The 26,529-nt window shown below is 47.4% G+C and overlaps 1 pseudogene; it reads left to right on the forward strand.

Moving 5' to 3' along the window:
* The first annotated feature begins 530 nt into the window (after positions 1 to 530).
* Positions 531 to 26,529, forward strand: LOC125637894 (olfactory receptor 8U3-like; annotated as a pseudogene).

A 26,529-nucleotide genomic window follows, 5' to 3' on the forward strand; every position in this document is an offset into this window, starting at 1 on the left:
AGTGGCCTGGCTACTGGGGCCCAGGATCCTGCTTTGCCCCTCTCCCTGGCTCTGCACCCGACCCCTGCCCTGCTTATTCTGGATCCCTGCCCTGCCCCCGATGTCAACCCCATCCCTGTCGCCTCCACCTCCTGTGATATCATTGCCGCCCCTGGGGCCGTCATCTCCTCGCTCCTAGAGGATAGCCCCCAGGGATCGGCCTCTGTATTTCCCAGTCCCGACTCACCAGGGGCTGCTATCTTCCCTCCACTGCCCCCAATCGAGCCATGGTTTGAGGGGGGCTGCGTGGCACCAGCCCATCGAGCACCACATCAGGGATCCGCCCCTTGCCTGCCCGTTTCGGTGGGCCACGGGGCTGTGTCAGTGGTCCCTCTGGAGGAAAGGCGGGGACTAGTGACCCCAGCCCCCCATACGCTGTGAGAGGAGCTGCGGGAGTTCCTTGAGGATGTCCGGGGCTCCCGTAACAAGGTGCAGCTCGCTCTCCAGCGATGGGGGACTTCCATTAAATCCTCCGGGCCACGAGGGCCCTCATGGGGGAGGGTAAAAGGACTGGGAAGCAGGCCGCCGTGGCCTACCAGCGGGTCTGCCTCTTCTGTGACTCCTTGCTCACCTACGGGGTAGGTCACGGATTGTTGCACGGCCCGTTGGGAACCACGAGCATCCCTGCCGGTGAGGATCCCCCCCAGCCCTCCTCATGGCACCTCTCACCATTGCAACGTTGAACACCCAGGGCTGTAGGATGGGTCTCCGCAGGTGCCAGGTGCTCTCCTTCCTTCAGGAGGGGAGGTACTTTGTGGTTTTCCTGCAGGAGACCCATACGGACCCGGCCGCCGAAGATAGCTGGCGGCTGGAATGGGGGGACAGGGTCTACTTTAGCCATCTCATAGTTCATATGGCTGGAGAGGCGACCCTGTTCTCCCCCGACCTATGGCCCGAGGTCTTGGGGGTCGCCGAGGCTGTGCCGGGCCCCCTGCTGCACCTCCGGGTCTGTATGGAGGGGCTCGTGGTCAATCTTCTCAACATCTATGCCCCGCCATTGGGCCCGGAGCTGCTGTATTTCTTTCAGCAGGAGTCCGCCTTCCTCGGCACCTTAGATCCTCACGAGTGCCTGGTCCTGCGCGGGGAGTTTAATGCTACACTCGAGGAAAGGGACCGCTCGGGGATCAAGCAGTGCCCGGCCGCCGCGGACGTTCTTCGGGAGATAGTCGACCATCACTCCCTGGTGGACGTCTGGTGCGACCACCACCCGGACGATGTCTCGACGTTCACATTTGTCCGGGTGGAGGCCCATCGGTCGCGCCACTCCCAGTTGGACCGCATCTACTTATCACGTTTCCACCATTCATGGTCACCTGGTTGAAATAGAGTGCTTTTCTTCAGGGGACACTCAGAGGAGCCCGTTCCTGCTGTGCTGTTTGCCTGTGGCTAAACAGAAATGTTCCCCGCTGTTAGCCACGGGAAGGGGGGAGGGTTGGGGGGGTAGCCACGCAATGGGGGGAGGCAAAATGCGACCTTGTAACGAAAGCACATGTGTTATGTATGTAATGTTAACAGCAAGGTTTACCCTGAAAGAGTGTAGCCATTGTTTTATAAAATGTGTCTTTTTAAATACCGCTGTCCCTTTTTTTTTCTCCACCAGCTGCATGTGTTTCAAGGATCACAGAATCTTCTCCTTCCCAGAGGCTAGTGAAGATTAGAAAGAAAAAAAAACATACTCGAGATGAAATGTTCTCCGAGCTCATGCTGTCCTCCCACACTGACAGAGCACAGACGAATGCGTGGAGGTAAATAATATCAGAGTGCAGGAAAGCACAAAATGCCCGGGAGGAGAGGTGGTGGGCTGAAGACAGGGCTGAAGCTCAAATGTGGCGGCAGCGTGATGAGAGGAGGCAGGATTCAATGCTGAGGCTGCTGGAGGACCAAACCAGTATGCTCCAGTGTATGGTTGAGCTGCAGCAAAGGCAGCTGGAGCACAGACTGCCACTACAGCCCCTGTGTAACCAACCGCCCTCCTCCCCAAGTTCCATAGCCTCCACACCCAGACGCCCAAGAACGCGGTGGGGGGCCACCAGACAACCAGCCACTCCGCCACAGAGGATTGCCCAAAAAAAAGAAGGCTGGCATTCAATAAATTTTAAAGTTGTAAACTTTTAAAGTGCTGTGTGGCATTCTCCTTCCCTCCTCCACCACCCCTCCTGGGCTACCTTGGTAGTCATCCCCCTATTTGTGTGATGAATGAATAAAGAATGCATGAATGTGAAGCAACAAGGACTTTATTGCCTCTGCAAGCGGTGATCGAAGGGAGGAGGGGTGGGTGGTTAGCTTACAGGGAAGTAGAGTGAACTAAGGGGCGGGGGGTTTCATCAAGGAGAAACAAACAGAACTTTCACACCGTAGCCTGGCCAGTCATGAAACTGGTTTTCAAAGCTTCTCTCATGCTTACCGTGCCCTCCTGTGCTCTTCTAACCGCCCTGGTGTCTGGCTGCGCGTAACCAGCAGCCAGGCGATTTACCTCAACCTCCCACCCCGCCATAAACGTCTCCCCCTTACTCTCACAGATATTGTGGAGCACACAGCAAGCAGTAATAACAGTGGGAATATTGGTTTCGCTGAGGTCAAAGCGAGTCAGTAAACTGCGCCAGCGTGCCTTTAAACATCCAAATGCACATTCTACCACCATTCTGCACTTGCTCAGCCTGTAGTTGAACAGCTCCTGACTACTGTCCAGGCTGCCTGTGTACGGCTTCATGAGCCATGGCATTAAGGGGTAGGATGGGTCCCCAAGGAGAACTATAGGCATTTCAACATCCCCAACAGTTATTTTCTGGTCTGGGAATAAAGTCCCTTCCTGCAGCTTTTGAAACAGACCATAGTTCCTGAAGATGCGAGCATCATATACCTTTCCTGGCCATCCCACGTTGATGTTGGTGAAACATCCCTTGTGATCCACCAGAGCTTGCAGCACTATTGAAAAGTACCCCTTGCGGTTTATGTACTTGGCGGCTTGGTGCTCCGGTGCCAAGATAGGGATATGGGTTCCGTCTATGGCTCCACCACAGTTAGGGAATCCCATTGCAGCAAAGCCATCCACTATGACCTGCACATTTCCCAGGTTCACTACCCTTGATATCAGCAGATCTTTGATTGCGTGGGCTACTTGCATCACAGCAGCCCCCACAGTAGATTTGCCCACTCCAAATTGATTCCCAACTGACCGGTAGCTGTCTGGCGTTGCACGCTTCCACAGGGCTATCGCCACTCACTTCTCAACTGTGAGGGCTGCTCTCATCTTGGTATTCATGCGCTTCAGGGCAGGGGAAAGCAAGTCACAAAGTTCCATGAAAGTGCCCTTACGCATGCGAAAGTTTCGCAGCCACTGGGAATCGTCCCAGACCTGCAACACTATGCGGTCCCATCAGTCTGTGCTTGTTTCCCGAGCCCAGAATCGGCGTTCCACAGCATGAACCTGCCCCATTAGCACCATGATGCATGCATTGGCAGGGCCCATGCTTTCAGAGAAATCTGTGTCCATGTCCTGATCATTCACGTGACCGTGCTGACGTCGCCTCCTCGCCTGGTATTGCTCTGCCAGGTTCTGGAGCTGCGTATACTGCTGGATAATGCATGTGGTGTTTAATGTGCTCCTAATTGCCAAAGTGAACTGAGCAGCCTCCATGCTTGCCTTGGTATGGCGTCCGCACAGAAAAAAGACGCGGAACGATTGTCTGCCGTTGCTCTGACGGAGGAAGGGGCGACTGACGACACGGCTTACAGGGTTGGCTTCAGGGAGCTAAAATCAACAAAGGGGGTGGCTTTACATCAAGGAGTATTTCAGGCAGGACTTCACGGAGGATTCCAATAAGAAATGGTGCACCTAAGTTATTGTTCTTATTGGAACAAGGAGGTTAGTCTGGCCTCTGATTGATACATGGCTAGATTTACCTCGCTGCACCTTCTCTGTGAGTGACTGCAGTGTGACCTAGAGGAATGAGTCCCCTAGACAGGGGAGGAGGCAAATGAGTACAAAACAAATCTGGTCTATTTCTTGTTTTGATCCACTCCATCTATCTTTTACATCTTTGGCTGGCAGCAGACGGTGCAGAAGGACTGCATGCCATCCACATCTCATGGCTGCTCGGCAGAAGATGATGCAATAGGACTGCTAGCAATCCGTATCGCCTGCCTGCTCACCATAAGATGGTTCAATAGGACTGACTGCAGGACTAAAGAGAATGACCTGGTCAAGTCACTCCAAATTTGGCCCCTGCGCCCATGTCTGCCCAGGCACTCGTGGCTGACATGGCCAGGAGCACCTCGGACATGACGATGACGGCTACCAGTCATACTGTACCGTCTGCTGCCAGAAGGCAATGGGTTGCTGCTACTGTGTAGCAATGCAGTACCGCGTCTGCCAGCACCCAGGAGACATACGGTGACGGTTACCTGAGCGGGCTCCATGCTTGTTGTGGTATGGCATCTGCACAGGTAACTCAGGAAAAAAGGCACGAAATGATTGTCTGCCCTTGCTTTCATGGAGGGAGGGAGGGAGGGAGGGAGGGAAGGGGGGCCTGACGATATGTACCCAGAACCACCCGCGACAATGTTTTAGCCCCATCAGGCATTGGGATCTCAATCCAGAATTCCAATGGGCAGCGGAGACTGTGGGAACTGTGGGATAGCTACCCACAGTGCAACACTCCGGAAGTCAACTCTAGCCTCGGTACTGTGGAAGCACTCCATCGAGTTAATGCACTTAGAGCATTTTCTGTGGGGACACACACACTCGAATATATAAAACCAATTTCTAAAAAACCGACTTCTATAAATTCGACCTTATTCCATAGTGTAGACATACCCTCAGACTTATACAATTTCAGTGTCAACTCTTAATTTGATTAATACTTCACACACATAGAACAGTAAAAATAAATAATAAAGCAACACAGACAGCAAAAAAACCACAAACAAGTGACAACACTGAAAATACAAAGGGAAGTAAAACGTCAAGTGGGTATTATTATGGGTATTTTAAATGAGTGTTTAGGACCCAGGCTGTGCAAGTGCAACAGAGCCCTGTAGAAAGAGGCAAAATTATCTTGGTTTCACATTGTGTGTGTTATCAACTCAAAAAACTCAGAGTTGGCTCATTAAGTTTTTACAAGCCCCTTAAGTAAACAGAGCACATTAACACATGGCTTTGGAGTTTGCAGACAGAGCCCTGCTTCAGAGAGCTTGCAAATAAGCTGTACAAAACACCTAGCGATAAAAACCTAGAACTGCTTGCTACTTATGAATCAATGGGAGTACTCTGAAGAGTCAGAACTATACCAGATGGAAACAATTAAAGCCAGGTTTCATAAATGGCCCAACTTGATGATCACTTTAGATAAGCTATTACCAGCAGGACAGTGGGGTGGGAGGAGGTATTGTTTCATGGTATCTGTGTGTATATAATGTCTTCTGCAGTTTCCACGGTATGCATCCGATGAAGTGAGCTGTAGCTCACGAAAGCTCATGCTCAAATAAATTGGTTAGTCTCTAAGGTGCCACAAGTACTCCTTTTCTTTTTAATTAAAGCCAGATCTTTCTAATACCTCTCCCCAAACAAGACAAGTGAATCCAGACAAGTGATTTCCATTAGCTTTTAGAATTTGTTTGGGGAGAGGCATCTCTCCCCTGCTGCCACAGCCCAACTGGGGTGGAGAGGCATCTCTGGACAAATCAAAGAGGATGGGAGGAACAGCCTGAGGAGTGCAAGGGGTTGGTAAGCAGCTCAGAAGCTGCTGCATGCCTTCTCTGTCAGAGCCCTAATGCCTCTTTCTCAGAGAAGACCTCGGCTGCCTGTAATTGCTCCTGTCCCTACTGCTTTCCTCATTTTGAGGGAGGTCCTGATTGCTGTCAGGCTCTGTCACTTTAAGGGTAACAGCCGGAGAAGAAGTACAGGAAATCCAATGAACTCTGCTTTGTGTGGGGGAAAAAAAAAAGACATGGAGACAGGGCCATCCTTAGGATTTATGGGGCCCTAAACAGTATTATTAAACTGGTGCCCCTATGCTCGATGGCAGCCTGAGCTCGCAGCCTGGGGGGCGGAGGGGAAAGGGATGAGGCAGCAAAGAATACCGAGCCGCCCGGCCCACCTCACGGTGGCAGAAAGTCAGTTCCCCGCAGAGAGCCCCGTACCCTCTCCCTCTCACAGAATGCGCAGCACCGGCCCATTTGGCTCTGTAAATACGGCCCCTGCCTAAGGACTCTGCAGCGCTTGCTGGGTGTGCGGGAGCCAATCCGCCCTTACTTGCTGTCATGGGCGGTGGGTGAAGCTGCTGCTTGGGGAGGCTAACTCCCCAGCCCACCTCTTCTTCCTGTGGCCCCGCCCATACTCCACCCCTGCTCTGCCCCAGACCCCACCCCCACTCTGGCCAGGCCCTGCCCCTCCCCAGTCTCCCTCCTCTCTTCCCTCCCCTTCCCTGTTCACCCCCTTCCAGCCAAATCCCTGAACCCAAATGAAGCAAATGACATTAGAAAGAAATTGCAGAAGAGTGTTTTTTGCAAAAGAAAATGGAGCATGTTTTCCACTGCATGCCAGAAGGTGAAGACTGAACATGCAGAAGGTATCTAATTAAAAGCACTAAATTTAGGGAAAAAAATGTCAGTCACAGGTATTTTGATAAACCCTGAAGTTTGTCAGAGATTTATTTGCAAAAACTTTGTAGTAAGGGCAAGTCAGCTGCCCTGCTGAATACAACATTAAATATTAAGGAATATATGATGCAGCTCTTCTCTGTTTTACATTTTCTTAATCAATATTTCTAAGATGATTTTATATATTAAATGTACTCTTAAGCCTTCATAAAGTAACCATTCCAGATTACTACATATTTAACTCACTAAAACAAAGACATTCTTTTAAATTAATCAGTCACAGAGGTTTAGTGTGTTCATAACAATGTTCATTGATTTTAGAAAAAGGGAACACTAATTTACTTGATGTGATCTCCATAACAATAGACATGTTTATGAAATTTCACCAACTTCATAAAATATGTTTCCAAAGATTTTAGGCATAACAAAGGATTTTATATCTTACGAAGGTACTGATTTTGCTGGAGGGTTCTCTTAAAACTAGTTCATCAAATAGTCAGAAGTAAAGAAAGGGAAACTCGTTTGTCCGGCTATCTGGAAGGAAAGGGGTGTTGTCACTTTAAGGGCTAGCCTCTCTTCAACAGGGGGGGTGAAGGGAAAAAGGAATGGACAGAAAGGACAGGAAGACCTTGGAAGCAAGTTTTTTTGTACTATAGTAATTAAAATGTGTATTTTAGATACGAGTGGTCTTTTGAAAGATTTATTTAAAAAACTGTATGTCTGAAGATCCAAGCATTTAAGGCTAAGGATAAATACTCAAATTGTGGATCTGAAAATCTATGCAAGGATTTTTTAGAGATGTGATTTTATAATCTTCAGCAATCTTCTAATGAAATATTTTTAAAGCTAATTTTAAATGAAGGTCTGTAGATTAACATGTTCTGAGTAAATATTACAGTAATGCACAACTGTTTTAGTCAGTAAATTCAGAAACTGACAGTATATACCTAGGGGTTGGCAAATGGCTGTTAAATGGCTTCATTACCACTTGAATGGCTCTTTAACAGTTTCAGTGTTGTGCTAGTAGGTCTGGCAGACTGGAAGGCTCTCTCACTTTTTAGTTACTAGATCCCCTCTGGAGTAAGAGTCACCAGGCTGCAGCAGCTAGCTGTGGGAGCCTGCAGGAAGGGTCAGAACAGGGATAGGAAGATGCGGGATGGTGGACAGTAAGACCCGGGGTGCCCCAAATTTTCGCAAAAAGAAAAGGAGTACTTGCGGCACCTTAGAGACTAACCAATTAACAACTAAGGTGCCACAAGTACTCCTTTTCTTTTTTGCGAATACAGACTAACACGGCTGTTACTCTGAAACCAAATTTTCAGGTGCCCTACGCAGTCCTGTATGCTGCATATGCCTAAGGGTGGCCCTGCATAGAGACCGTGAGGAAGGAAGCAGGAAAGCAAATACATGGCTGTGAATGTCAGTTGCAGAAGAAGCCAGCTTTCTAAGGGTTTATGTGATTGAAGCAGAAAGTTACGCAGTAAGGCGTATTCAGGAAGGTTGATTCAACAAAGCACTTCTCTCCCCGAGTCCCTGGCTGCCGCAGCCCAACTGGGGCTGCAGGAGAGGCATCTGTCCCCGGTCACTGCAGAGCTGGGGCTGGGAGAGAGGGGAGTCTCTCCCTGGTCGCCGCAGCCCTGTGTGCCCAAACTCCCCCCCCACCTCACCCCACTGCCCCCCACCTACCCCCTATCTCTATTCTCCCGCCCAGCTCACCTTCCTACATGTGCCTTCTCTCCAGGGTCCAGGCACCTAATTAGTGGAACCGCACCTGGCGGCTCCACTAATTAGTTGCACAGCCCTTGATGCCCTCTTGCATGGCCACCCAGGTGTGCACCTTAGAGGGAACGCAGCAAGGAAGCCTTGTTTGTGCTGGCTGTGAACCAGCTCCCCAATTCCACCAGTTTGTGGCAACACAAGCACTGCCTTCCAGGCTTCCACAGGCCTCGCTGATTCTGCGCAGCTGGGCAATAGGCAGACACCATCCTCCGAGTGTCCCTCTGCTCAGCCCCTGTTCCAATGAACACGCCCAGAATGCTTAGATTCACTATTTCCCAAGGAATAGGATACACCAGCTTGTCAGATTCAACTCAGGATCCCCACTCAGCACTTAGATATAGTGATATAGTAAAAACAAGAGTAAGTATTATCAAAGAACAGAGATTCAAGTAATAGCAAATAAGAATTTTGTTAACAAAATCATGACCTGCTTTCTAAGACTAAATTTAGCTTACAAGACATTCCCCAGTCTCCCATAGCTTAGTTCACATCCTTTTCCCAGCATTTTCAACCAAGCGGGCTGAGATCCCACTTTCATAAGATCAAGCCTGCTGGCAGCTTGTCTTTACTGACAGAAGGAAGACAGGGTGTCTCTCTGCCTCTCCAAATGTACCAGAACAGACCTGTGGTGTTTACCTGAAAATAGGCTTCCCACCCTGCTGTTAATTTCTTTCTAAAGTTTCCTTCAGTTCTTCATTAGCATTTAACTCAGCATGCTACTACACTTCTAATGTATGACTCAAAATGGTCCACCAGTGAGTAAGTGTCTCCCATCCCCCATCTGGAGATGTTTGATTCAAGGTATGTTACCTTTGGGCGACCTGTCTTTAACTACAAACCTAGAGAACATAATTTTGAGTAGATATACGTTACTCCTTACATATTTTCCATACATACGTCTCACAATGGTTATGACGACCAATGTGACAAGCTTTCAGCAGAGACCTTACATGATCCCTTTTGGTGAACCAGTGGGATCCCTGTGCCCCATATACCCTCCACCTGTTGGCATCAAGAGGTCCTTGGGTCACATAAATCCACATGGGTGGAGGTGTCACATCCATGTGGACTTGCTGTCCAAGCCCTGGAGCACCCTAGAAAGATACAATTTGTTGTTTCCTCTCTTTTGTTGGCTCGCCCGAGTTCTCTGGAGACATTTTGTATGTGTGTCTCTTCTGTGCCAAGGAATAGTTCCAAACACTGCTGATGGGGCTGACATCATCTCACCCTTTAGGGTGGCTACTAATGCCGCATTAGTTAGGAACTTGGCTGTGGTTTCTGGGCACCACCAGAAGAGCAAAAACTCCTTTACACATTTATTGAACATACCCACACACGGCAGAGGAAGGGGAGACAATTGAAAGAATTAAAAATACAAATATTTAGGAACCATCATTTACCATCTCCCTTGGAGAGAGGCCCTGGGCTGCTAGCCCATGCAGCAGAGATATCTCGTCATGCCCCAGCCCCTGTAGCATGGTCTTGGGAGATGAAGTGAAGGCTGTACATTCAGCTCATCTTCTGCATTTCCCTACAGATGCCCCATCACCTGGATGTGGTTCTTTATGGAATAATGGAAGAAGTTCAACCCATAGGGATATTCTGAATGAGGGACCTTCGCCAGAGCAGAGCCTCTGGGCAGAGGTCTCTGTTCCCGCTGATACTTGTGTGACGCCACAATTATTTTCTCTCTGTCCGAGCCAATTTGCATTTGTTCTTGTTCAGTTGCAGGGTCCTGTCATGACACCTGTCTAGAACTCTTTTGAGCCTTTCATCCTGTTCGCATCTGGAATTTCCTTACAGCAGGATGTCATCTACATAACATTCAGCACCTTGGATCATGCTTCAGTACCCTTCAGGAGCTTCACAGATATCAGAAGGAAATCTGGCGAACCTGTATCTTCCAAATGGTGTGCTGAACATACAGAGTCTAGAACTTTGGTCATCCAGCTATATTTGCCTAAATCCATTAGTAGCCTCTAAGACAGTGAAAGTTCCAGCTTTTGCCAACTTGCTGGTGATTTCTTCTACTCTTGGCAATTGAAAATGTTCTGTTCATATCCCTTTATTCATATCGCTTGGATCCAAGCATATTCTTATGTCGTTTCGACCTGGTTTGTCTACAGTTACTATAGAATTGACATATTATCCAGTGGCCCTCACCCTTCAGGGCAAGACGAGTTTGAAGACTCCAGGACATAGGGATGAAAATGATCCTTTCCCAATCTACCTCTATCCACCCACCTAAGCAGCCAAAAAAAATCATCCCATCTCCTCCACTACCTCTCACCCAATGTAATGCGTTCATGTCAAGGATTTAGCACCCAACGCATTCACACTCCAGCCCTGCTAGCCCATATCCCAGAGGAAGCCTGGCTGTGATTGAGACCTTGCAATGGGGTGGCACCCACCTTTTGCAAGCACCCCATTGTTTGGGTGTGTGTCTGTGTCTTTCAGTCTGTGGTGACTCCTTCTGCAAGTTTCTCTGGCTGTTTCTAGTGACTCAGCCCTCTGGCTGAGTCACTGTCTGTACAGAACTCAAACAGACCCTTTCTGCGGCATTAGATCAACAAAGTCTTTAAGTGCTCCTGGCCCTAGTAGGGGACTGTGTCCCAGGGCTTCCTCCCTAGAAACTCTTCACCCACTCTGGTCTGTTCTGGACCCAGCTATCCACCTGGGCCTCTTAACAATTCAGATCCCCTTCTGGGGGTTTATTGCTGTCCAATTGCAGGCCACTTACCCAGTGGTTTATGGAGGGGTCCCAGCCCAGGGACCCTAAGAATAGCAGCCTTGTGCTGCCGTGTCCCTTTAACTAAACTGCTTTCAGTTCCTGGGCCACTTCACCGTGGCCCCAGCCTTTACCAGTGCTTCACCCTTACCTCAGGGCTCTTCTGTGTTCAGTCCCAGCAGCCAACCAGGAGCTCTTCCTCACTCCCCCATCCCTGCCAGCACTGAGCTGTCCATGGTGCTGCAGTCCTTCAGTCTGCTAGGAGCACCAGTTTCACTCCTCAGGCTCTAAGCAGCAACTGACTCTAGTTTGCATTGCAGCTCCTCCTTTATAGCCTGCAACCCCCTGATTGGCTGCATCCCCGACAGCCTGTCTATGTAGCTTGGAGGACTCCTCTACTACTCTTTTCCTGGGATGGATGTGGCAGGACACTGAGGCGTCCAGCAGGGGGCCACTGGGCCTATTCCACCCCTTCACAGACCTCCACAACTAATACTTGTCCTACACAAACACCCTCACACCATTATAATGGGGAGATCCTGTTGGCCTCCACCCTTTGGTCATTAATATCTCCCTAAAATAAAGTAAACCGTAGATTAGATTAGATCAGAGATTAGATGGTAGAGCAGCAGGAGGCAAGGAGGTGACAAGCAGGTGGCAAGGAGACTAGAGGTGAGTTTAGAGATTAGATAAAGGAATGAGATATTGGAGTAGAATTCAGATTAGATAGATGGATTAGATTAGTTATACAAAAAGAGGGACAGATGGATGGTTTAGACCTAAGGATGGAAAAAAGGGAAGATGGATTAGAGATTGGGATGGAGGGATGGGTGTAGTCAGAAAATAGCTTGATGAGAGAGAGAGAGAGAGAGAGAGAGAGAGAGAGAGAGATTGATTGTATGGGGATAGTGTGACATACGGTACAATCCAGACTAGTGGGGGGCTGTGTCATCCCTACCGTGCAACTTTGGGTGTCTTACAATACCTTGCTAAAGTAACTCCCACTTGGGGTGCTCACAAACAGCCTTCCAGCATGCAAGCCAGCCACACCCTGAGTGTTCATGTGTAACTGCAGCCTGCCAGCTATACCCTGGCTCTGACCAGCCTGGGTTATATGGCAGGGTAACCCCAACACACCCCAGAAATGTATGTCCTGTACTGCCCAGCCCTCACCTGGCCAGTACAAATATGTAAAGTCTGTTATTCCTCTAAGGGAATAATATGCCATTTTATTATCTTAAATAGAGTTACCCAGACACTTAAACACACCGGATCAGATAAAACAATAAAACAAGCCTATTAACTATAAAGAGACAGATTTTAAGCAAGTACAAGTAATGAGGCATAACATTCAGAAATGGTCACAGAAAAATAAACTGCTTACTAGTATCTACTTGAGAAACTTTCTTAGTTGCAAAGCAAACTTTCTCACCACATGCTCCAGCAGATTACTCACCAAACTCTCAGGTCAGGACCCCTCCCCCAGAGTCCTTTCAGGTGCAGAGAATGAGGCAGGCAGGGGCAGAGAGAGAGGTGTCATGGGGTTTTGCCCCTCCTTTTTATAGATCCAGTCCCCTTCTTAAAAAACATTTCCAGCTGAGAGCCAGCTGCCAAAGATTCATAGAAGGTTAGGGTTGGAAGGGACCTCAGGAGATCATCTAGTCCAACCCCCTGCTGGAAGCAGGACCAATCCCCAATTTTTGCCCCAGATCCCTAAATGGCCCCCTCAAGGATTGAACTCACAACCCTGGGTTTAGCAGGCCAATGCTCAAACCACTGAGCTATCCCCCCCGAAGAGACTATGGGGATAGTTTCCTGCTGGTTCTTTTCACCTGTTTGAACTTCCTTTGTTTTCCCTTACGTCTTGATGACCCCGTTTACTGCTTAAATGCAAATTAAGGCAAGCCCACATCCCTTTGTTTAGGACAGACCTATTTGTTGACTTCTGCTTGGGCAGAGCTGTGAGGTTTGGAACATATGTTGATGACACCAGACAGGGAAATCTTATAACTTACATACAATTTTGCCACACATATTTTAATCAGGACCATGCTGACCAGAAAATTATGAGTTTTCAAATGATAATTTACAAGGCATACCGTGCACAAAGATCATTACAATAGTGTTTAGAGTGTGAATTCAGGGGTGTGTTCCATCACATATAGATAGATAGATGATAGATGATAATGTGTATGTCAGATTAGATTAGATTGGATTGTACACTGGTCCGTTCCACCATTTTCTCTCCCACCAGGCTGGTGAAAGAGAGACCACTTCCTTCTGCTCTCATCCCTTCCCCTCCAATTCCAGCCTAACTATGAAAGTACTTCCTCTCCTTTCTCCCAAGCAGCAGGTCAGACTCTAGGGCCCCCAGAAGGGGCTCCAGCACTTGTGCTTCCACCTCCACTTTGGCATCTGCACACACACCAGAGGCTCTTGGGAATTAAGATGCAGCTGCAGCCTGATCTAGCCTGGGATCAAGTCCAACTCCTGCTGGCAGCTGGAGGTATCAATATCCCCTGGGTACCCTGCGCCATGGCTCTGTGACCATGTGGCCAAAGCCAGCTCATTGCTGAATGGTGGCATTGTGACATTGGAGGCCCCCCCAGCCAACCTCAGCCTTTCTGTCCAGTTCATTTGCATACCACCACCTCATTGTGCCCTCAACTCCCAATGAAGCCAATGGATGCTCAGCACATTTGGAAACAAGACCAGGATCCCCCCCTCTCAGGAACAGAGAGGGGCAAGGCAGGGGCTGAGACTCTCAGGACTGATCCCAAATGTAGCCTTCTCTAAGGACTTTCAGCGTTGTCAAACTGGAATGTTCAAAAATCATGAGTCAGGCTTCAAAAACTGATGCGACTGGCTTGAAAATCATGAGATTTGGGGTATACAGCTCTCTTCCAGCTCCAGGTCCTAGGGACTGACAGAACGAGGAGTAATGGTCTCAAGTTGCAGTGGGGGAGGTTTAGATTGGATATTAGGAAAAACTTTTTCACTAAGAGGGTGGTGAAACACTGGAATGCGTTACCTAGGGAGGTGGTAGAATCTCCTTCCTTAGAGGTTTTTAAGGTCAGGCTTGACAAAGCCCTGGCTGGGATGATTTAACTGGGAATTGGTCCTGCTTCAAGCAGGGGGTTGGACTAGATGACCTTCTGGGGTCCCTTCCAACCCTGATATTCTATGATTCTATGATTCTATGACTGGCTACTGGCTTACACAGCTAGAAGGATGAAATATGAAGCCCTTCACCTTTAGAGCACATGTTCCCATCCAGCCCTAGGTTGGGCTACTTAAATAATAGGCATTTTTTGATGGAAAACAGTTTTGATTAAAACTTTTTCACCATCTTTACCCTCCAGGGCAGGACTGTGGCACATTGGCAGGTATGTGGGGTGTGAACCTTGCATTTCTGCTTTTCATGCTCTAGTTTAGGGGTTCTCAATCTTTTCAACTTCCAGGCCCTCCTCGCATCTTGCCGGGACCTGCATCCCATTCAGCAATATGAGAATGGTCATAACCCTCAACGCTCATTTGTGATCCCCTGATGAGGGTCATGACTAGGAGTGAACAAAAAAATTCCATCAAAACTTTCATTTTCTTTTTAATCAAAAGTCTAGGTGTTCATTTAAATGAGACGTATCATGAAAAGTGGTGGCTCTGTTTTAACTTTCATGTTTTTCTTAACACCACCCCCCCCCCCCCATTGGAGAAATTCTTGTTTTTTTGACAGGAAGCCAAAATTTTCCACAAAGAAGAAATCCCATTTTTAAATCAGCTCTCATCATGGTGCTCAGGATGAGCCATGTTGCTAGATGCTGTCAGTCTGCTTCATTTCACTAATGCTGTTGTTATTTATTAACTATGTCAACCCTGTCTTTGTAAAACACCCCCATCCCCCACCCCATGGGCTCCCTCTTGTCTAGTGCATCATACATAAGCTACGCGTAGAACATTGAAGGCATTGGTTCCCAGCTGAGTTGGTGGAGTTGGGTGGGTCAGGGGAATTCAGAAGGGGATTCTAGAGTCTTTCCTGTCCAGCCTTTCAATTTCCAACCAGATGCAGTGGGTAAAGAGCTCCAAACGTGCCCATGTTTTACACTTACACAGTGCTTTACCACCATTAGTCCAATACCTCTAACCACCTGCTAAACTGCGTGTTACCATACCACAGCTTTTTGGCAGGTGGGTGTGAAATGACTTGGGTGGGTAGGTCTCCATGGGGAGATGACACTAATAACAGTAACATGAGTGCCTGTTGGTTATTTCAGGCTTAGGCTTCATTTTAATTGGGCCCGTGGGACATGGTCCCATGGGGGCTGTTTGTGCCCCAGAACAGTCCTAAAATGCTGCTGGGACACAGCCATTGTGAGGGTTTATGACCACCCCTGTCTCATCCAGGCACCTCAAAGAGGAGAGATTCAACCTCTGAAAAGGATCCCTTCTGAAATGTAAGTGTTAGACACCACAAGGAGGCACTTTCCATGGTACAGGGTGGCCAGGCTATAGGACAACAGCGACTGCCTGAAGTCACTTTTCCTTCCCCCAGTGATAACATTTCAAGATCCCTTCCCATTAGGTAGGAGCCAGTGGATCAAATCCACAGGGCTACACCAATTTACAGCTGAGGAGTTGGCCCAAGGATGAAAGCAGGGGCATCCTTTCAAAACGATTCTGTGGGTGCAAGGCAAAGGTTCATCAGGATCTAGAACATGATATATGATTTATAGTCTATTCTGCAAAGTTGGTTTTTTTTTTGAAGGGTGAAGTAGAGCATATAGACCTACAAAAAGTTGTGGGGACAAACCAACATTGGGGAGGCAACACCCCTTGTCCCATAGCAAATGATGCTCTGGATGAAACGTACCCAGTCTGACAATGTCTGATATGATTTCTCTGTTGGTTTGGACTTTGCCTTTTCCTTCTGGTGTGTATCATTTCTGTGGCTAGAAGAAAAGGAGTACTTGTGGCACTTTAGAGACTAACCAATTTATTTGAGCATGAGCTTTCGTGAGCTACAGCTCACTTCATCGGATGCATACCGTGGAAACTGCAGTAGACATTATATACACACAGAGACCATGAAACAATACCCCCTCCCATCCCACTGTCCTGCTGGTAATAGCTTATCTAAAGTGATCATCAAGTTGGGCCATTTCCAGCACAAATCCAGGTTTTCTCACCCTCCGCCCCCCCCCACACACACACACACACAAACTCACTCTCCTGCTGGTAATAGCTTATCTAAAGTGATCATTAAGTTGGGCCATTTCCAGCACAAATACAGGTTTTCTCACCCTCCGCCCCCCCGCCCCCACACACAAACTCACTCTCCTGCTGGTAATAGCTCATCCAAAGTGACCACTCTCTTCACAATGTGTATGATAATCAAGGTGGGCCATTTCCTGCACAAATCCAGGTTCTCTCACCCCCTCACCCCCTCCAAAAACCACACACACAAACTCAATCTCCTGCTGGTAATAGCTTATCCAAAGTGACCACTCTCCCTACAATGTGCATGATAATCAAGGTGGGTCATTTCCAGCACAGATCCAGGCTTTCCCCCCCACACACACACACACTTTCCCGGGGAACACACACACACACACACACACACACACATAAACTCACTCTCCTGCTGGCAATAGCTCATCCAAACTGACCACTCTCCAAGTTTAAATCCAAGTTTAACCAGAACGTCTCGGGGAGGGGGGGTAGGAAAAAGCAAAGGGAAATAGGCTACCTTGCATAATGACTTAGCCACTCCCAGTCTCTATTTAAGCCTAAATTAATAGTATCCAATTTGCAAATGAATTCCAATTCAGCAGTTTCTCGCTGGCGTCTGGATTTGAAGTTTTTTTGTTGTAAGATAGTGACCTTCATGTCAGTGATTGCGTGACCAGAGAGATTGAAGTGTTCTCCAACTGGTTTATGAATGTTATAATTCTTGACATCTGATTTGTGTCCATTTATTCTTTTACGTAGAGACTGTCCAGTTTGACCAATGTAAATGGCAGAGGGGCATTGCTGGCACATGAATGCGTATATCACATTGGTGGATGTGCAGGTGAACGAGCCTCTGATAGTGTGGCTGATGTTATTAGGCCCTGTGATGGTGTCCCCTGAATAACATTCATAAACCCTAAATAACATTCACGAAAGCTCATGTTCCAATAGATTGGTTAGTCTCTAAGGTGCCACAAGTACTCCTTTTCTTTTTGCAAAGACAGACTAACATGGCTGTTACTCTGAAACCTGATTTCTGTGGCTGTTTCCCCTGACCTGTTGCACAATCTTGCAGAAATGAGAGCGGCAGAAGATGAATTAGATCACACCTTGTCTCCCCTTGGCAATTGCAGAGCTGTATCTTACAGTTCATCTTGGCAGAATTCAATTTTTTAAAATAATTTTGATGGATAATGTTAGAGAGCTTATTCCTTCACTCTCCCACTTCCCTGGTCCTTCTCACATGAACAGAGAGCAACAATACCCAAAGTCCGAAGGTGCAAACAATTCAATGTTTATTGGGGTGAACTTCCAGCAAGCTTAAATCCAAGTTCCTTTTTCCTTATTTTCAAATCCCAACTTACTTCCTGTTTGCCCCTAATTTATATAGTAATATTCTTAGCTATACCTTAACAAATCATTCTACTAAAATTTAACTAACCAATCCTAACATATTGTAACATGATTAGCTAACCAATTATATCCCACCACCTTAATTAGTTTACACCCAGCAAAATTAATTATACAGCAGACAGAAACAATCACAGAACCAGACAGAGACCATGCCAATAAACAAGAGTAAAGTGGGAACTATAATGACAAAACAATACAGAAGTGAGGATTTCACAACTACATCTATAAAGACATAAGGGTTTCCCAGCTGTGTCTATTGATAAGTGAGTTCTTACCAGACAGAAAACTATCAACCTAAATTTCCTTTTACATCTTCTAGGCTCTTCCCTTTCTCTGGAGGTGATAGATAGGATCACCTTCCTAACAGCCCCATATTGACTAGTTTGGAATGTGAGGATGTGACCAGTCGCTTCCCAGCTATGGCTGCCTCTGCTGCTTAGCCAAAGGCCTTAGCCTAAGAACAGGGCCTCAGACTGTCACAGTGAGAGAAGGCCCTTACACAGATTCTTTCTTGTATACCTCTATTACTAGCTAAATGATAAACATATACCTACATTCTTAGAGTATAGGCCTTTACAGACAGGCCTGAATATCTATATCCTAACAGATAATATCAATGTTTATTTGTAAGCATTTTTTCTAATTTTTGTCAATTTAAATTTTCACAGTTGCACAAAATTATGAGTTTTAAATCCTCCCCCACCATTTTTATTGATTTAAATATTCACAGTTATGGGAAATCACGGCGGGCTCTCAGACAATGGGTTGGCCAAGCAATAATTATTTAATGGTAGTAGATGTTGAGATTCAAAAAGTTAAAGCTTTCTGACCATTCAAACACAATGTCAACATCATGTGTCAAAATATACCAAGTCAATACCCTTAAGTCAAGCTCTAAGTTCTCAAGCAGCATTTTTCTTACTTTGCCTATCTGTAAATGTTGATGATTACTGATGGAAATATTGTTTTGTGGGTTTGTGTGTGTACAGGGAAATCGATGTTTACCGACACTTACCAATCCAAATGGAATCCTTCCAAGCCGACTTATGGCGAAGGCTCAATCTGCCCCTGGGGACAATTAGTGTGGTCCCTTTTCTGTCCATGGAGTTAGGCTAAGTTATACCAGATTGGCCTGAATCTCCGGTGCTCTGCCCAAACCAGGTGATGGTGCTTCCATCACTTTGAATGAGAAACTATCCTGCAGTCTAACAGATCTTACTGGCAAGCAGCAGCTCCTGTTAGTTAGCCCAAATTTCCTTTTGCTCATATATATCCCATTGGCCCTAATTGTACCACTCTCAGACATTCCTCACTCTGTGCTTGGAGTCTTCAGATATCTGTAGGTCGTTATCATGGTTGACTGTAGAATTTTCTTGACCAAGCAATCATCATATCTTTGGTTCTTCTAATCTCCCCTTTTACATCAATCCTGGTGTATTATTTTTCTTTTCCGTCCATGAATTGCCTTCAACTTGATTTATTTAGATGTAATATAGCACCCATCTGAACTTCTGTCTCTTCCTCTTCTTCTAGCACTAAGGGTACACATAGGAATATAAGAACGACCATACCATGTGAAACCGAAGACCCATCTATCTCAGTATTCTGCCTTTCAACAGTGGCCAATGCCAGGTGCCCCAGAGGGAATGAACAGAACAGGTTATCATCAAGTGATCCATCCCCTGTCACCCATTCCCAGCTTCTGGCAAACAGAGGCTAAGGACACCATCCCTGCCCATCCTGGCTAATAGCCATTGATGGACCTATCCTCCATAAACATATCTAGTTCTTTTTTGAACCCTACGCCTACACAGCCTGCAGCAGCGAGCCTCCCAGCCCAAGGTGACAGTCAGCAAGTGAAAAATTGTGCGAATGCTCTGAAAATTACTGTGTAGATAGTTCTTTGAAGATATGGCTCAGGCTGGAGCTCAGGAACTGAAGATTCGGGAGGGGTTGAGCTTTGAGAACCTGAGCTGCAGCTTCAAAGCATTGTCTACACAGCTATTTGAACATTGTGTCCAGTTCTGGTCACCCCCATTTCAAAAAGGATATGATGGAACTGGAAAAGGTTTTGAGAAGGGCAATAAAGACAATCAAGAGCAGGGAACAGCTTCCGTACAACAAGACTAAAAAGATTAGGGCTGTTCAGCTTAGAAGAGAGATGATTAATTGGGGAGAGGATTGAGGGCTATAAAATCACGACTGGGGTGGAAAAAGGGAATAGGGGAGCGTTATGTATCCTTTCCCACAATACAAAAAGCAGGGGTCACCCAATGAAATTAATGTGTTTAATATAAACAAGAGGACGTACTTCACCCACCATGCAATTAACCTGTGGTACTTGTTGCCATGGGATGTTGTGAAGGCCAAAAGTATAACTGGGTTCAAAAAAGAACTAGAGAAGTTCATAGCTGATAGGTCTGTGATGGGTGACCCCTGGGCTGCCGCCTGGAATTGGGTACCACTGAGCCCCCGGACCCACCAGCTTGGGCTCCCTTTACACTGTACTGCTGTGACCAGCCTGCCAAGCCCTCTCCCAGGCTCCAGCCTGCTCTTTAACCAGCACACATACAGGTAGGGACACACCCAACTGCAGTTACATGCAGACGCTGTGATTAGTTCTGCATGGGGAGGCTTCAGGGAAAGAACTTCCCAGCTACTCAAGTACACCCCCCTCTGGGGTATAAACCCAATATTATACCATCTTGCGCTGCACAGAGAACTGTCCAGCATAAGCTCATTAAATTTGCTCCCTCCCTCAATGTGGAGAGGAAATATACAACAGCTTTCTGCCCCAAGTTATGACTCCCACACACAATGGTTTTAGACAAAGCAAAAACAAATTTATTAACTACAAAAGATAGATTTTAAATTATTATAAGGGATAGCAAACAGATCAAAGCAGATTACCTAGCAAATAAACAAAATACGCAAACTAAGCTTAATATACTACATAGATCAGATATGAATAGGAGATCATAGAATCATAGAATATCAGGGTTGGAAGGGACCTCAGGAGGTCATCTAGTCCAACCCCCTGCTCAAAGCAGGACCAATCCCCAACTAAATCATCCCAGCCAGGGCTTTGTCAAGCCTGACCTTAAAAATATCTAAGGAAGGAGATTCCACCACCTCCCTAGGTAACGCATTCCAGTGTTTCACCACCCTCCGAGAGAAAAAGTTTTTCCTAATATCCAACCTAAACCTCCTGCACTGCAACTTGAGACCATTACTCCTTGTTCTGTGATCAGCTACCACTGAGAACAGTCCAGATCCATCCTCTTTGGAACCCCCTTTCAGGTAGTTGAAAGCAGCTATCAAATCCCCCCTCATTCTTCTCTTCCGCAGACTAAACAATCCCAGTTCCCTCAGCCTCTCCTCATAAGTCATGTGTTCCAGTCCCCTAATCATTTTTGTTGCCCTCCACTGGACTCTCTCCAATTTTTCCACATCCTTCTTGTAGTGTGCCCAAAACTGGACACAGTACTCCAGATGAGGCCTCACCAATGTCGAATAGAGGGGAACGATCACGTCTCTTGATCTGCTGGCAATGCCCCTACATATACATCCCAAAATGCCATTGGCCTTCTAGGCAACAAGGGCACACTGTTGACTCATATCCAGCTTCTCGTCCACTGTAACCCCTAGGTCCTTTCCTGCCGAACTGCTACCGAGCCATTCGGTCCCTCGTCTGTAGCGGTGCATGGGATTCTTCCGTCCTAAGTGCAGGACTCTGCACTTGTCCTTGTTGAACCTCGTCAGATTTCTTTCACCCTAAATGATGATACCAGCAAGCTGCAGATTTTTAAGGGGCCAGCTGAACTAATTTACAGCTTGGTATTTCCAGGCGTTTCATTCACAGGCTAAAAAATCCCGTTAGCCTGGGTCCAGCACTTCCCCCAGTTCAGTCTTTGTTCCTCCAGTGTTTCCAGGAGTCTTCTTGGGTGGGGAGTCAGTGGAGAAACACGATGATGTCACTCCCCTACCTTAAGTATCTTTTGCATATGGCGGGCGCCCTTTGTCTCAAAGCTTGGTTCCCACGCAGCCAGTGGAAAAACACTGGTATCCCAAGATGCAGCACCAGGTAACCTAGTCACATGTCCCTGTTGTGTTACAGTGACCATGAGTCAGAGGCTGTTTCCATCCAGCTCCGGGCACTGTAAGAAGTTAAAAGGACACAACTTGACAAGACATGTCCTCACCCACCTTGCCTCTCTCATATCCTGGGACCAACATGCAGCTACAACAACACTGCGGACAACTGGCCAAGGAAGCTTTGGCAAGGACATTCCCAGGACAGCCTGCACGGGGCTGTCTCTCACCCGAGCCCCAGAGAGCACGGCTGCCGCAGCTTGCCCAGTAACAGGAGGCCATGTAAAGCAGCAGTAGCTTTTTCTAGCTGCCACATCTTACATCTAATTTGCATCCAGCTCCCACAGTGTAAATGGGAGCAGCTCTGGTGATTCCAGTGGAGCTGGGCTCATGTACACCAGCTGAGCAGCCAGCCTGAGATGAGGGCAATAGCTCTTTTGCCCTCTCCTGGTTCCATTGCAGCTGCTTTGCTTCACATGCTTTGCAAGTGAACCAGATGGGACAGAGACCATTTCCCTAGACATGAGCAAGCCCACTTCCTGATCAGAGCAGAGATCATGTCTGATTCTACCAGCATGAGCAATGCTTCGATTCCTCCTGCTCTTTATCAGCTGGGGAAAAGCACTTACAGCCCACGTGGCTGGGCTTCATGTCGAGTGCACCACAGAAATCAGAGAAATCCATTGGCCTTTTCCTGTTCCCACCCATGTGGGATCGATCCTTGTGAGCCTATTCTCCAGGCCTGAGTCTGGTATTTGGCTTTCAGTGGGCCAAGCGACAAGAATTCCACTGACAATTTAGCTCTCTAATAGATATCACAGTTAGGGAATGGTTCCTAATTTCCAGCTTAAATTTCTCCCTTTCTTAATTTCATCCTCTTTCTTTTAGTTGTTTCATAGAATCATAGAATATCAGGGTTGGAAGGGACCTCAGGAGGTCATCTAGTCCAATCCCCTGCTCAAAAGCAGGACCAATCCCCAATTAAATCACCCCCCCAATAAATCCTGTGTGTCCCTGGCATTTACTCCTTTGGAGATACTTGGCCCATCTCACATTACTTGCCAGCTAGCCAAGCCAAGCACGTTTCAGCCCTTTCGTTTTCCATTCCCATCTTTGTTTCAAAAACTGATCAAGTCGGCCAAGTGACATCAGTGTAGTGACACTTCACATCAGAATGATACCAACTTCCTGTGTCAACTGCTGTGAGATTGACTGACGAAAAGTGGTGTGATCCTTCCCCGGAGACAGAGATGATGTGTGTGGGGGGCATGCAGGGTCACGTGTCTCCCCAAAGATCTGCTGCTTGACTGCTACTGAGCATGCTCACATGGATGGAGCATGCTCAGTAACACTGCTGAAGCCACGTGCCCTCACTCTGCCTTCCCACTGTTGGCAGGCACCAGTCATCTTTGCCTGGGGAACCCAGGCCGGTCAGGCACTTTACTACCATCTGCCCATGGCGTGAGCGAGCGGGGTCCATATCAGCTTCCCAACTCCACTGGCCACAGAAAACACACACACTGCTCTCCAGGTCTACACTGGCCCTGCTCTCTCTACAGAGCAGTGATCAGCACACTCCAACCCTCCCAGCCTCTCCCTAGAGCTTCCAGCCCCTGTTCCATTGGCCCCTTGCAGAACTTACAGAACCCAAAGAAGCACACCAGTTCCAGTTCCCAGTCCCAGTTCCACTTCAGCTCACCCCCACACTTCAGACACAGCGCTGAGATACGTTTATAGTGACATCAAGTAAGAGTTTATTTTACACAGTACAGAGATTCTAATAAAAGCAGCTAGAAGTACTGGAAAGAAACAATTACAATATAAAATTAAAATAACACTCATTCTAGACCCTAGATTGACTGAACTCATTACTGCCTATCTTATAGAGCAAAAGCTCACCCCAAATCCTTCCAGTGTTTCACAGCCAGACCTGGCTGTGATTGTCTCTTCATGAGGCAAGTCACACTGTCAGCTTGCCCCCTCAGTGGTAAAGATCCTGGGTGTCTCTCCGTGCCCTAGTTACACCCCCCAATCCATTGCCTTTATTCGTAAACCGGACACCTCGCGCTGGTTGTTTTTTCCTGTGTGCCTCTTTCTTATCGACTGCACCATCTCTTGATTAGCATTCGGCTCAGTCCGTACACAATACACACCAAGGGGAGAAAAGTGTCCCCTCCTACTTGACAGAAGCAGGTTTACCATCTTCTGGTGACCTGAATTAACTCACAGACCTTGAGAACCTAATTTTCAGCACAGACACATATTCCTTAAACATTATCCATACAAACAGTCCACAATGCATGTAATGATGTTGCCTTTGGTGGGACACTTCTGAGAGTATCAATTCAGGACAAATTGCTTAGAGCAGGGAAGTTACAGCCCAAGGCTGGGTTTCCTTTACTTCTAAGGCATACCAAACTAGCCAAATAGAGAGGATTTTGGTCTCATCCCACTGGCTAACCTTAAGTCACACAAGCAATTCCCTTAGACACTCCAGTTTCCCAGTATCATCACCAGTGCCATTCGTTATGGAGACGGATGGTTATGAAAACCAATATCCCAGTAAAAGAAAAAAGGTTCTCCCAATCCCAAAGAACCAAGCCCCAGACCCAGGTCAATATACAAATCAGATCTTACCCACAAATCACATTGTTGCCAATCCTTCAGAATCTAAAATCTAAAGGTTTATTCATAAAAAGAAAGAAATATAGATGAGAGTTAAAATTGGTTAAATGGAATCAATTAAATACAGTAATGGCAAAGTTCTTGGTTCAGGCTTGTAGCAGTGATGGAATAAACTGCAGACTCAAATTAAGTCTCTGGAGTACATCCACAGCTGGGATGGGTCATTCAGTCCGTTGTTCAGAGCTTCAGTTTGTAGCAAGGTTTCACCAGAGGTCAGAAGCAAGATTGAAGACAAGATGGAGGGCTTTTCAGGGCCTTTTATATTCTCTGCCCATGGAAGGACATCCCTCCCTTCTTACTGTGGAAATCACAGCAACAAGATGGAGCCTGGAGTCCATGGGCATACCACATGTCCATGCATGACTCAGTTCTTTACAGGCCAATGCCATTGTTTAGTTTGAACGTTCCCAGGAAAGCTCAGATGTGGATTGGCATCTCCCAAAGTCCATTGTCAGTTAAGTGTTTCTTGATTGGACACTTACTGAGAATAGTCCTTTCTCAAGAAGCTGACCAAATGCTTCACTGAGGCTACTTGGAATCAAATACTTTTGAGATACAAGTACATAGCCCATATTCATAACTTCAACTACAAAAATGATACACACATACAGATAGCATAATCATAACCAGCAAATCATAACCTCTCCATAGATACCTCACATGACATCCTTTCTACAATATTTGGTGTCACTATATGGCCCTGGTTGCAACAATGATCTATACGGTCCCAGTTTATGTCAATAAGATCACAATGCTCATGATGATCAGTGGAATACTGTCTCTCAGCAGAGACCTCATTTGCCACTTAATACCCATATGTCTGACCCAGAGTATCCTTGTAAAACTTTATACTGTCTGCCAATTGGCAACAAGATGTCCCTGCCTCACAAGCATGGACAATGTTTTGTTTCCACTTGGGAGCTCAGATTGTGGAGAGCAAGGGGTGGATTCTAGCAGCAACACAGGGCCCTGAGAGTGTTTCTCCATCTTTCCCTTTCCTCCACACAGGCAGCAGGCCACCGGCAGCATGAGAAAGGGGTACGAAACACTAGTGACTGAGTTTATCCTGCTGGGCCTTTCCAGCGGGCCCACAGTGCAGGCCATGCTCCTCGCTCTGTTTCTTGCTTCCTACCTGGTCACCTGCCTGGCAACATGGGGATCACTGGGCTGATCCACCTCACTTCGCACCTCCACACACCCATGTACTTCTTCCTCAGCAACTTCTCCTTCCTGAATATTTGCTATGCTTCCAGCATCATCCCGGGCATACTGCACAGCCTGATGTCTGGGCACAGGGCCATCTCCTACCCTGGCTGCACGGGACAGATGTAGGTGGCGCTGTCCTGCAGAATTAATGAGTGCCTGCTGCTGGCTGTCATGGCCTATGACTACTACATGGCGGTGTGCCTCCCATTGGGCTACATGGCGGTCATGAGCCGCAGGGCCTGCATCGCCTTGGTGGCTTGCTCCTGGATGGTTAGCTTATCGCTCTCCATTGTGCCTGTCTTCAGCCTGTCGGTGCCTTTCTGTGAACCAGATAGACCACTTCTTCTGCAAGATGCTGACAGTGATGCAGCTGGTCTGTGCCGACACCAGCTACAATGAGACTGTTATCTTCAGCGGGGAAGCACCCTGCTCATCCCGTTCTCCTTCATCCTGGACACCTATGTGTGCATTGTCGCTACTGTTCTGAGGATCCACTCCCCCCAGGGCCAGCGGAAGGCCTTCTCCACCTGTGCCTCTGATCTGATGGCTGTGGCCCTGTTCTACAGGACGGCCATCTTCATGTACATGTGGCCCAGGTCTGCCCACTCCCCAGGTCAGGACAAAATGGCTTCTGTCTTCTACACAGTGGTGACCCCCATGCTGAATCCCTGATCTACAGCCTGAGGAACAAGGAGGTCAAGGGAGCCATGGCTAAGGCCATAATCATGGCGGCTGGCAGGGGGTGGGGAGGGAAAACATAA

This window comes from Caretta caretta, chromosome 6 (assembly GCF_965140235.1).
Source record: "Caretta caretta isolate rCarCar2 chromosome 6, rCarCar1.hap1, whole genome shotgun sequence".
NCBI classification, from domain to species: Eukaryota; Metazoa; Chordata; order Testudines; family Cheloniidae; genus Caretta; species Caretta caretta.